Consider the following 13,851-nt stretch of genomic DNA (forward strand, 5'->3'; position numbering starts at 1 on the left):
ATGAATGAAGAAACAGAGTCTTTGAAAAATAATCATACCTAGGATTTCAGAAGTTGCCTCAAGACAAAAGGGTCATTGAATGTAAATGGATTTTTAAGAAGAAATAAAGTTCGCCTGAGTCTGGTGGTGATAAGTTCAAGGCACGATTGATTACAAAGGGCCATGCGTAAAAGGAAGGTATTGACTATAATGGGATCTTCTATCTAATTTTGAAATATATTTCTATTCGGGTATTACTAGGCATGGTTGCAATGTTTGATTTTGAGTTGTAGCAGCTTGATGTCAATACCACATTTTTACATGGAGAACTAAAAGAATAGGTTTATATGACCGAGCCTAAAGGATTCGATGTTAAAGGCAAAGAGGCAATTTTTACAAGCTAAAGAAGTTCTTGTACAACCTAAATAGTCTCCTAGATAGTGGTACAAACGACATTATAATTCATTATTAGACATGGATATGTTAAGAGTAAGTATGACAATTGTGTCTATGTTAAGATATTTATCGATGGTTCGTTCATCTATTCATTGCCCTATGCGAATGATATGCTTATTAATGCGAAGAATTTTTCAGAAATCAGTAAACTGAAAACTTAGCTTGCCAAAGAATTCGAGATAAAAGATTTACGTTCGGAAAAAAAAAAAAAGGTATGGAGATATATAAACATAGAAAGTTAGGTAAATTGCGGCAATCTTAGAATGAGTACATAGAGAAGGTCCTCACCAGATTTGAGATGAAAAATTCAAAACCCGTGGGTGCTCTTCTTATTGCACATTTCAGATTGACGGTGGAATCATCTTCAAGTTAGATGCTGAAATGGAATACATGTCGTGTATTCCCTACGAAAATGCAGTTGGAGGCCTCATGTATACAATGGTCTGCAGTGATCCAAACATGTCTCTTGTTGCTAGCAATTATATGATTAACCTAGGAAAGAAGCATTGACATGTAGTAAAATAGATTTGGATTACGTAATGGTATATCAGATATAGGTATAGTATTTGACATCAGTAGCAAGTTTGGTGATGAGATTATTGGTTATATTGATATAGATTATGCAGGTGATTTGGATGGTAGAAATCTACATAGGTTATTCAGTTACACTTGCAAGAATTCTAATTAGTTGGAGGTCAACACTCCAAACCACGGTTGCCTTGTCTACAACTAAATTCAAAATACATAGCTTTTATCAAGGCAATGAAAGACTCTATCTAACTTAGAGGGCTTGTAAATAATTTGGGTGTACAACAAGATGTGATTATTATCTATTGTGATAGTCGGGGTGTTATAAATTTGGCAAAGAACAAGATATATCATGCACAGATAAAACATATTGATGTTAGGTACCATGTTATCCATTACAAAAGTTAAAGCTGTAATTGGACTTGATTAATGTATTGTCAAGATGAGCAAATGTGGGGAGCATATAGAGAATACGAGTGATGCGAATCTCTTTTGTAATTCATGCCAAGGTAGATATTTGTTAAGTTGTCTTGAATTTACAGTTTGCTAATCCTTTTATTTGGGGATTTCCTAGTTATAAGGGCATTTCCTATTCCGTGGATATCCTATTAGTCAACTAACTATTATTTAGGAGTTTATTTTCGGTAAAATCATGTTTAGATTAGGATAATCATGTAGATGCAAGTTGAAAAAGATAAAGTTAGGAATCCCATAAGGTTAAGAAGTTGGAGGCCATCCCATAGGTGCCTATTGATTTTTTCTTCTCTATTTAGGTTGTTTTGCTGAGAGAGAAATACATTGGAAAAGAGGAAAAGAAGGAATTACATAGAGAATCAGTGGGTTGTGTAGAGAGAGAGAATTGTTGAGAAAGAGAGGCTTTATGAGAGATTAAGTTCATCTCAAGTTCCCTCAAATAAGAGTCACCTTGTGAATTTTTTGGCATTGATTAGTGAAAAATTTTCGATTGTCTTCGTTTGTAGATGTAGTCATATATGTGATAAACCACATAAAATCTTGGTGTGATTTTTGCGTTATCTTTTTCTTGTTTGCTACCAGATGTATTTTTTTTTCGCTCTTTGTTTGTAAGAAAATCAACCCAACAAGTTTTAGAGCTACTGCACACAATAGATAGGCATGTTATGAGGATGTTTTGGGCAATAGTCCCAATCAATGGTTTAAAAACCGGATCGGTGACCCGGATCGGGCTTTTCAAAAACCGATCCGGATCGGCGAATCGGCGATCCGGATCGGAATCGGGTGAATCGGTCAGAATAAAGCTTCAAAAAAATCCGAAAAAATTATTAAAATTCATTATAAATATTGGTTTTTAAGAATTCAATAAAAAATGAGGGTACTCCATTAAGAATTTTCATGTTTTTGAATGAATATGCGAATATTGATATGTTCTTTCCCTGCATGAACCGCCATTCAGCATTTAATTTACAGTATTTCGTGCTCATCCCTACACTGTTGCTGTTGGGACTCGATATGTGAATTATATGGCTGGGATAGGGTGGCCTCAAAATCATCATCTCTCTCGTTTTCTCTTTGAATAATATGGATTAAAAAAAAAAAAAAACAAATTTTCAAAAAAATCGATCATGGATTAAAAAAAAAATCACAAATTTTCAAAAAATTCTATCATGGATTACAAAAAAAAATTCGATCATGGATTAAACAAAAAAAATCACAAATTTTCAAAAAATTCAATCATGGATTACATAAAATTCGATCATGGATTACATAAAATTCGATCATGAATTACATAAAATTCGATCATGGATTACAAAAAAAAACAAACAAAAAAAACAAAAAATTCAATCATGGATTACAAAAAAAGAAAAAAATAGTTCGATCATGGATTACAAAAAATTCAATCATGGATTACAAAAAACTCTATCATGGGTTACAAAAAAAGCAAAAAACAAAAAATTCAATCATGGATTAAAAAAAAACAAACAAACATTTCGATCATGGATTACAAAAAAAAAACAAACATTTCGATCATATATTACAAAACATTCGATCATGGATTACAAAAAATTCTATCATGGGTTACAAAAAAAAAAAAAAAAACAAAAAAATCGATCATGGATTACAAGAAAAGAAAACAAACATTTCGATCATGGATTACAAAAAATTCTATTATGGGTTACAAAAAACCAAAAAATTCGATCATGGATTACAAAAAAATCTATCATGGATTACCAAAAAAAAAAAAAAAAAAAAAAAAAAAAAATAAAATAAAATAAAATAAAATAAATCCGTACGGAATCGCCGATTCACTGTTCGGACTCGCCGATTCCGTACAGTGAATCGGCGATTCACTGTACAGAATCGTCCGGTTCTCTCTAGAACCGGACGATTTCCGATTTTTGGGCGATCCGGTTCCTTTTTCACTATTTCCGAGTCGAACCGGGCGAGTCCGGTTCGACTCGGCGTTTTTTAAAACGCTGGTCCCAATAGTATACAAAAAAACAGAGAAAAAGGTAAAAATGAATTTTTTTAAAGAAAATGTAAAATAACTCTCGCACGGTAATAGAGACATTTACACACATGCAGTATTATTGCACGGTCAAATTATGGTAGAATCCTATTTTTTCAAGATTTATTTTTTTTAACCCCAATTCACAAGTCTTAACTTTCAAGCAACCCAAAATATTTAAGAACAAATTGATGTATTTTGGAGGGTCGAAATTACAACTTTCAAACCACTTAAAACGGATGATTAAAACTCTAACTCCCAAACCCCCTAAGACAGAAAATTTGTTGTGTTTGGGGCAGCGTTTTAAAAAACGCCGAGTCGAACCGGACTCGCCCGGTTCGACTCGGAAATAGTGAAAAAGGAACCGGATCGCCCAAAAATCGGAAATCGTCCGGTTCTAGAGAGAACCGGACGATTCTGTACAGTGAATCGCCGATTCACTGTACGGAATCGGCGAGTCCGAATAGTGAATCGGCGATTCCGTACGGATTTTTTTTTTTTTTTTTTTTTTTTTTTTTTTTTTTTTTTTTTTTTGGTAATCCATGATCGAATTTTTTGGTTTTTTGTAACCCATAATAGAATTTTTTGTAATCCATGATCGAAATGTTTGTTTTCTTTTCTTGTAATCCATGATCGATTTTTTTGTTTTTTTTTTTTTTTTTGTAACCCATGATAGAATTTTTTGTAATCCATGATCGAATGTTTTGTAATATATGATCGAAATGTTTGTTTTTTTTTGTAATCCATGATCGAAATGTTTGTTTGTTTTTTTTTAATCCATGATTGAATTTTTTGTTTTTTGCTTTTTTTGTAACCCATGATAGAGTTTTTTGTAATCCATGATTGAATTTTTTGTAATCCATGATCGAACTATTTTTTTCTTTTTTTGTAATCCACGATTGAATTTTTTGTTTTTTTTGTTTGTTTTTTTTTGTAATCCATGATCGAATTTTATGTAATCCATGATCGAATTTTATGTAATCCATGATCGAATTTTATGTAATCCATGATTGAATTTTTTGAAAATTTGTGATTTTTTTTGTTTAATCCATGATCGAATTTTTTTTTGTAATCCATGATAGAATTTTTTGAAAATTTGTGATTTTTTTTTTAATCCATGATCGATTTTTTTGAAAATTTGTTTTTTTTTTTTTTTAATCCATATTATTTAAAGAGAAAACGAGAGAGATGATGATTTTGAGGCCACCCTATCCCAGCCATATAATTCACATATCGAGTCCCAACAGCAACAGTGTAGGGATGAGCACGAAATACTGTAAATTAAATGCTGAATGGCAGTTCATGCAGGGAAAGAACATATCAATATTCGCATATTCATTCAAAAACATGAAAATTCTTAATGGAGTACCCTCATTTTTTATTGAATTCCTAAAAACCAATATTTATAATGAATTTTAATAATTTTTTCGGATTTTTTTGAAGCTTTATTCGGACCGATTCACCCGATTCCGATCCGGATCGCCGATTCGCCGATCCGGATCGGTTTTTGAAAAGCCCGATCCGGGTCACCGATCCGGTTTTTAAACCATTGGTTTGGGGATATAAAAGATGTACTTTCAACCGCGTCAAATTTTTGAACCACTCAAGCACTTTGTTATTTTTTGTGTATTGAACGGCTCAAGAGTGGGATTTCTGAACAACCTAAATACACAGTTTTTGCAACTTGAACTATCAAGTTGTCAAATTTTTTTTTTTTTTTTTTTTGTGTTTTGGGAATTTAAAAGTCTAACTTCCCAAATGATGAAAAGAGAAAACTTTAAAAAAAAAGACCTCAATGAATAAATACCACTTCTTTGTTAGCTCATACGTGGATTTCGCAAATTCATATCGAATAGGCCAACGTATCATGCGAAAATTAGACAATATATTCAACTAGGCTGTCATCGCCTATCAACAACCATTTATTTGAGCGACAATAGATTGAAAAGTTAATTCTGGGATCGATGACATCAAAACTTGTTAGCTCTGATGGTGATCATCATGATTCCAAATTTATCTTTTTTCTGGTGTGCATGGGAATTTATTAAATTGGGATTTCATACGATGACACCATTGGTTTTTTTAGAAAGCAATGTTACAAAAAAAAAAAAAAAGATCGGTGCCTGGATCACGATATCGGTCTAGATCAGTGGTCCAGATCAGTGAATCAGTCGGATCGGCTAGATCCAGCCGTAAAATAACTTCAAATTTTCACTAAATTTTCTTAAAAATATTATTTTTTGTGTTTCTAAAACAATATTGAGATTACAATATGGATCTTCATTATTTTCTCTGAAAGATAAAAATTAAGAGAACCTATCTCATGTTTGAGTGACTGTTGTCCATTACATTCATTTCACAGTCAAACTAAATTTTAAAATACAACTCATGCTAGAAATGGATTTCCAACTCAAACTTTTTATTTTTTATTTTTATAATCTCCAATACCACTTGTGCTGGTGAAGATAGGGGTATTGCCTACTCATATTTTATTTTCTCTCTTTTTCTAAAAGTTATTTTATTGAATTAATTATTTATTTTTATTCATATTTATACTACTGCTTTGTCTCTCTGGGTCTTTCGTATTTCATTCTGTCTAGATTTGGGACACAATTGTGTGCCTAATTAAGAGAGAGAACAAGATAAACCCAAACTAGTATTCAAGAGAGAGAGGGAGAGAAAATGAAAAAATAAAAGAAAAACCTAATCCAAGAGAGAGGGTGAAAAGAGAACAACTGAATTCAAGAGAGTGGAGAAGAACCCAATTTAATATCCCTTTGCTATTTTGTTTGTTCTCATTTAATTTCACTTGCATCAAATTTTTCTAGTACATTTGAGAAATGATCGTTAGTTTATCGTGAAACAAATTTGCAATTTTGGTAGGATAAATTGTTATTTTGGGTAGTTAATTTATTAGGGCAAGCTTTCTATGTTTTCCCTACAGCATAGAAATTCTATTCTTCCCCTTATCCAACCATCTATTCTGAATGGAGGGCTAAGATTGTTCCAATCATAATGTCACGTCTCTACACTATTTTATTTTTACTTTTTTTTATAGACTATTTTGACACCAAATTTTGGACGTCCATTTTTCTATTAAACTCGCACTAGCGAAAATATAAAAAAAATAATTTTTAATAAAATAAAATGACCAACATACCCCTGAAAATTTCAAGGGGTATTTTGGTCATTATATTTTATCGAAAAATTATTTTAAATATTTTTTATAGGTGCACCCCAATGAGAAGATGGCTATTGATAAAATACTGCAAGAGCATTAAATTACAAAGCCAAAATTAGGGGGTCAAAAATAAAAAGGGAGGAAAGAGAAATACCATAGCTAAACGGTCAGCAACATCATTTGCCTCCCGATGGCAAATCGAAGCACAAATATCAAATATCTTCAGCCAAAAGACATGGAGGGAACAAGAGATTCTATGCTCATGCTTACACCATCTGATAACATTGAGAGAGTCTCCTTCGACCCTGAGTACCTTTGCTAACAATGATTTGCAGATCTTAAAGACGAGAAACCATCGCAGCGTAGTTAATCATGGTAGATCTACATGACCCGGCATAAGAGAAGATGGTAGCACTCTCATGATCTCTAAAAAGACCACCTACTCTAGCTTGCTCAAGATTTCCCAAGGAAAACAATGTTTTGAAAACCATCTTCCGAAGTCAATTGCACCCTAAAGGTGTCAATGGTCTTTTACAGTCGGCACCAAAAACAACGGAAAAGATGAACATTAAGTGGAAATCTATAGACAAGGTAAAGGCTCCCGATATATGATTGGAACTGGGCTGGCCCCATTAATTTTCGATTTGGATAAGGTGGTTCTAATCCAGATCGACCGTTTTTAAACCCTCAACTACATAAATTGAATGGTTAAAAGTGTGTCATTTCTTTGGAAAAAATTTGTACCTTTGAGCTTGATATATGTTGCACTCTCAATTCCTCAATTTCATATCTGATGATATGGGTGATTGTGACTATTTTATAAGGGTGCGGTTTCTATAAGGTTGCAACCTTAAACAATCAATTAAGGCGCACTTCCAAATTTTATCATAATATGTAATTTTGTTGCAAAAAATTCTTAGGATTATCTTAAAATCTATTTTCATATCTAATTAGAAAAATTTAAACTCCAAAAATAGTTAAAATCAAGAAGATCTATAAACAAATGAAAATCTTGAAAATGGACGGCCTAGATAATGTGATGCAAGGTGCACTATATATAAGACTCAAAAACTTTTTTTTTATATATTCACATATCTCGATGTCAAGATGATCAAATAGAGGGTTTTTCAACATTAAAACAGCCTTTCCGATAGATTTTTGGGACGCATATGTAATTCTACATTTTAAGGTTGCAACCTTATATAAACTTTTCCCACTTCTTTTATAAAAGGTAAACAAATTTGCGGCATACTTTACTTATTAAATTGAAAGAAATTCAAAAGATTTTATGCTCTTGAGCATACTATCCATTTATTCTCTTAGGTAAAACCCAATCTAGGAGTTCTTTTGAACCCCAAATTTTGGTGATATAAACTCTGCAACCACGATTAGCCTAAAAAAAGTCTCCAAATTGCAACTTGTACATTCCTAAAAGCATAATTTCCCAAGAGTGTTGAAGTAGTCAAAATCCTTTTTTTTTTTTCCTTTTTTTTTTTTTTTTTCATGTTCAAAATAATCATCTTGCTATGCTTAGTTGGATCTTAAACAATCACATCGAAAAAATCCTCCCAATTAGCTCTTTTGAAAGTGCGAGCAAATGTACAGTCTCCTGATGCAATAGCACGGTATATGCGCAGGAACCAAACACCAGCAGCAAACCCACCATGAAGTTTATTTGTTTTCTTTAAATAACATCATACTTTAAAAATCAAGAAAACAAAAAAGAGATTACACTATGATGCATCAATTGCAGCAGGTCATCATCGTTCATCCATGGTTTTGGCATCCAAAGTGGGAGCATGGGTCCTAGCGAACATGCCCCTCATTGAGTTGAATGTCCTACTACATGAGTTGTGTTTCCATTTGATGTTGCATTAGAGCAACCATATTTTTCAAGGCTTTGTGAATTCTTTCCATATTGGCTTCAGCTATTCTGGATCTTGACTTCGTCCCGGTCTGTACACGCAATAAATGTGATTTTAAATACATTCTTTTAAAATTTCCTAATAATCTTAAACCTATTGCTCTGATACCATAATTGTCACTCCCCAAGAATTTACAATACTGATATTCCTGAGATGTGACAGTCAAAACATATATACATCTCTTTTTAAGATAAATTTACAATGGCGAATTCTTACAAAGAAACAAAAGAAAGTTCAAGCACAACTACAATATCTTCCAGAGTTGATCCTGACGAACACTCAAAATGAAACCGCAATTATCCTGAAAAAAATGTTTATCATAATTTGATGAGTTTGGCTACTCAGTAAGTGATCATCATAATCCTAAAAATAATCATGGTTGAAAGATATCAATATTTTCAAAAAGGAGATCTATTAACAGAAATGCATTAACAGTTTCACTTTCAAAAATGCATAATTAAGTATAATTCGAATAATTGAAGTACGTATAACATTTTAACGGCAGTGCATAATTCAAAGGATTTCACAAATTACCCTACTGGCGTCCCAAGTAGGTCACCTATATACCTTATCAGCGTCCTGATGAGTCCACTTAATCCCTATCGACGTCCCATATAGGTCCACTTAATCCCTGCAGGTCCACTTATACCTCACCGGTATACCGGATGAGTCCACTTAATCTCTATCGGCGTTTCGGATAGGTCCACTTATACCTCACCGGCGAACCGGATGAGTCCATTTGCATACTTAAAATATTTCTAAATCTCTTTAAACATTCGAAAGCAACAATATCATGTAATCAACATATCACTGAAATTATTAATGTGAATTTCACTAAAACAATTAATAACAGCCACTTTCAATAACATTTCAAAAATAACCAGTCAAATATTTTAGGCTCAAATTTAAAAAGGTAGCAGTTCGTAAAAAGATTCTAGCATAATTGCCAATCTAATATGTATAGAAAAACTTTTATAGAAATTCAAGAACACGGAATTATCACAATTTATGGGATGTCAATTCGCAAATAAATATTTCACAAACAATGCTATAATCAATTGTAAAAATATCAGTTTTCAAATAATAAGGCAGTCATTTTGTAGGACGAGTGTATAGTCCCACGGATGTATATAATTTTTAAAGTCAATAAAAATTACAGTTAACTAATAAAGAAAGAATACCAAAATATTCCTGATAAAATGTAGTAAAAAAATATATTCCTGACAAAATTTATTTACGACGTGATAATAGAAATTCGAAGACTTTTTTTTATTTATTTTAAGCCTTACCTCATTTCAAGGAGACGTAAGTATCTGCTGTCAACGATGTGAGCAATGATTCTACATGGATGAATCGACACATACATGTAAGACAAAAGCAAAATGAAAAAATTATAGGCTGTTCTGTAATGTTGATATTATTATGTGTCCATCTTTTGTGTTTACCATGGACCCAAATTTCAAAATTGACCTCCTAGGGAGATTAGTTTTTACTTTTTAAAGAGAACCAATTTTCATCTTTTATTTGCCCAAAAGGAAGGTACTGCAAAATAGTTTTAGCACCGTGCTAAAAAGTGCAGTGAGGGCACTTTTTCGCATTCAATATAAGGGAAAAAGTTTATATAAGATGTATAAGGGAAAAAGTTTATATAAGATGTAAAGTGCAACTTGAGTACCGCGACCTCAAGATGTATATACATAAAGAAAAGAAGAAGATGTACATACATAAAGAAAAGAAGGAATTTAAGTCATAAAAATCATATATTTGCAATGAATTATTTGAACGGTCTATTTTTAAAATTTTCAAGTATGTATAGATGCACTCGATTTGCATCCTTTTTTGGCACGTTAAGTTTCAAGTTTAATCAATTTTCAAGCTATAGTAGAAATTTCTTACACGAGAACTGCATCTTTCAACATAGTATGGAGGTGCGCATTTGACATCTTATACAAACCATGCACCAATGTGCACTTATAAAAAGTCCAGCTAGAGGAACTTGTAAAATCTCTCCTCGCCACCTCGGCCGGTCCAACTTGGAACCGGCCAATCAAACCCGAATAGGGCACTGGCTGATCCAATTTTGGTTGTCCGATCGAGCATTTTGAAAATAAATAAAATCCCAAAAATTAAGGGATTCGTTTGTAATATGTTTTTTAATATTCCAAAATATGGGTTTTGTCTGTAATGTGTTTTTTATTGTTTTTTATCATTGTGATCAAGATTATAAAATTTATAACCTTGAATACTTATTTTTACATTTCATCTTTTTTAGAAATTTCGAAAATAACCAAGGCCACAAATAGATTTTTAAAAATTTATTTATTTATTTTATTAATTTTCAACTTCATTTAGATGTGCTTTACTCGATCAAGTTTTAAATATATTTTTCATATTTTTATATTTTTAATTTTGTTAACTAGCCAAGACCTGCGCAATTAAGTCGATTTACCGATTACTTAGACCGTGAGCCGTTTTCGAATGCCTGTTCAATTTTTCGAACGTTGCATCTCTCTCATTTCTTACTCTCTCATACATATTTACTTGTTGACTCTTCTCTACCACTCGTCTTGGCCCCCCAACTCAACCATGTCTCTCTCTCTCTCTCTCTCTCTTCACATTCTCGAGATACCCTAGTAGGAAAAGACATCTCCTTAACTTGCATGGTCCACCGAGCTTTCCAAACCTGTTTCTAGCGCCGAGATCGTGGTAGTTACCTCGTCCTTATCCAGGCTTAAGTTTTGGGCCCGGGGCCCATTGGGGCATGCCATGCACGTGACTATGGACAAGAAGCTCCCACTTCCCTTGTCTTTATCCAGACTTAAGGTTTTGGGCCCGAGTTCCATTGGGCCATGCCATGCACGTGACTATGGAGTCCAGGCTTAATGTTTGGGCCAGGGGCCCATTGGGCCCTATCACGCAGGTGACTATGGACAAGAAGCTCCCACCTTGGTATCACCTGTCTTCTTCCTCGACCCTCTCTATAATTCCACAGCGGGCCTCACACGGCATGAGTCCAAAGGAGGGTTGACTATAGAACCCCTTACCCTAATTATATTGTTGCAGGTACGAAGGCTGACTTACTCTCCGTAGCTATACGTTAAAGAGACACAGTCTGTTTAGTCAACGCTTGTTTTGTGTCCAGACCCCTCACTAACTCTCCCTCATGAGGTCAACCACTTAAAAAGAAAGCCATCACCTAATCTCTCTCTTCCTCTCTCTCTCTCTCTCTCAAAAGGATCACCTTCTCTCTTCTCGTCCCCAAATTCCCAGTGGTCAACCGCGTAAAAACAAAAGGATCACCCAATCTCTCTCTAGAGGGGAACATCTTCTCTCTCTTAAAAACAAGAGGATCACCTGATCTCTCTCCATCTCTCTCTAAAATATCACCTTCTCTCTCAAAAGGATCAACTCATCTCTCTCGCCCAGATTCCTTTCGAACTTTTTATTTTGGTTTGGTGAGAAAAATAAAGCAATTCGGTGCTTCGATAGATTCGGGAGAAGACATCGAATTTTTTTAATTTTATATAAATAAATTAAATATTTAAAATATAAAATAATAAAAAATTTTAAAATTTACATAATTTAAAAATATACTTTTATATAGGTATTTCTTTTCTGACCAAAGCGGCAGCACCAAGCTTTTCTTCACTTCGGTAATTCCCTAAAATCCAAAAGATTCGGCCTCTTCAGCCGATGCGAAACTGAAAGAAAGACCTATGCGATCTTTTACTAGGGACTGCATTTTTTTTTTTTTTCTTCACCTCTTTCTTTTGACAAAAGATCACTTACATGTGGCCTTTATTAAAATAAGATAAATTTCAAAATAAAATCAACATAACAATAAAACTAAGATCTTAACAACTTGATGTCATTGAAACAACTATGCACTATGCTTGAAAATAAAAGATAAGATTATAAGAAAGAAAATGAAGAGTGCCGGAGATTACCTCAATCGGGCTTATTGCACCCCACACCGAGCCACCACCATCCGATGGCCAGGGCTCAACGGTCTAACTTCAATCTCGAACTGGGAAAGCAAATTTCGGCCAAGCCACACCAATGGAACATGAACCCCTTTGAATACAAACTCAAACCCTAAGTGAATTCTCTTAGCAACCTAGTTTGAGAGAGATGGGTTCTCTTTTTACTAGACCTTAAAACTTAACCATAAATCCAAATTTGAGAGATAGGAGAGAGAAGAACTCCATAACCTAAACCATTAGGTTCTTTGACAATGTGGAAGAGAAATATAAAACATGAGAGAGATAAACTTTCTTAAGAGAGAGATAGAAAGATAAGGTGAAGAAATTTTAGGTAGAGACAACCCCTTTTTTATAGGCTTGAACAAGATTAGAGTTTCTTAGGGTTTTCCTTGGCTTGCCTCTTCTTGTGAGATTGAACATAGACCGTCGATCAAGGGTGACTTGTGGGGTGAGAGATCTGAGCCATCCATTCCATAGATGGGCCATCAACATTATGGAATGTGTATTGACCATTATCCCCCTTTCCTTAACCATTTTCCCATCGATAGAAATTAGATAACTTATATCTAATTAAAATATTATAGATTCCATAATCTTTCACAAAATATTCCAAAGATATATCAAGTCAATATACTTTTTCAATATTTGGTCAATATTTGGTCAAAATATTTCATATCTTATTTGACCACATACCATAACATAATATTACCAAAACATGAAATAACTTAAACTCCAAGAATGAATCCATTAGGTGGGGTGTGCCACCCATGTGTAGCATATGTAGGCCCTACCCACTTGATACATGTTGGGCCTATGTGCATTATGGACCCCTCTATGATATTTTATATAATTTTAAATTATCAAAAGAAATTTAAAACATTATTTGAATTTTATAATTTTGTAAAATCAATATCTTCATTTTTATAAGTACAAAAAATTATTATAAATAAAATATCAAATGACTCATAAAAATTCATATAATAATTCTAAAAGAATTTCTATAATAAAACAAATATCATTAAATTAATTTGATGGGAAATAGATTCATATGGTTAAGGAATTTAATCTGCAATCATGGGGCACTTCACCTTCAACTGTGGACTACAAACCACACTTGCCTTATCGAACTGACCCAGTGTTTCTCATGACCTACAGTCCAAACAGGGGCTCATTAGTAGGTCACCAAATTCTGACGGATAAGCCAAGGGTTGCAATCTCAGTCTGTGGATTACAAGTCTACCCCTAGAGACAAATCAATATCACCAAGATCTCACGCGATCACAGCTTTATGGCGCAAAGGGGTATCTCTTATAC

Source organism: Amborella trichopoda, chromosome 8 (genome assembly GCF_054954075.1).
Source record: "Amborella trichopoda isolate Santa Cruz 75 chromosome 8, AtrichopodaSantaCruz75HAP2 v2.0, whole genome shotgun sequence".
NCBI classification, from domain to species: Eukaryota; Viridiplantae; Streptophyta; class Magnoliopsida; order Amborellales; family Amborellaceae; genus Amborella; species Amborella trichopoda.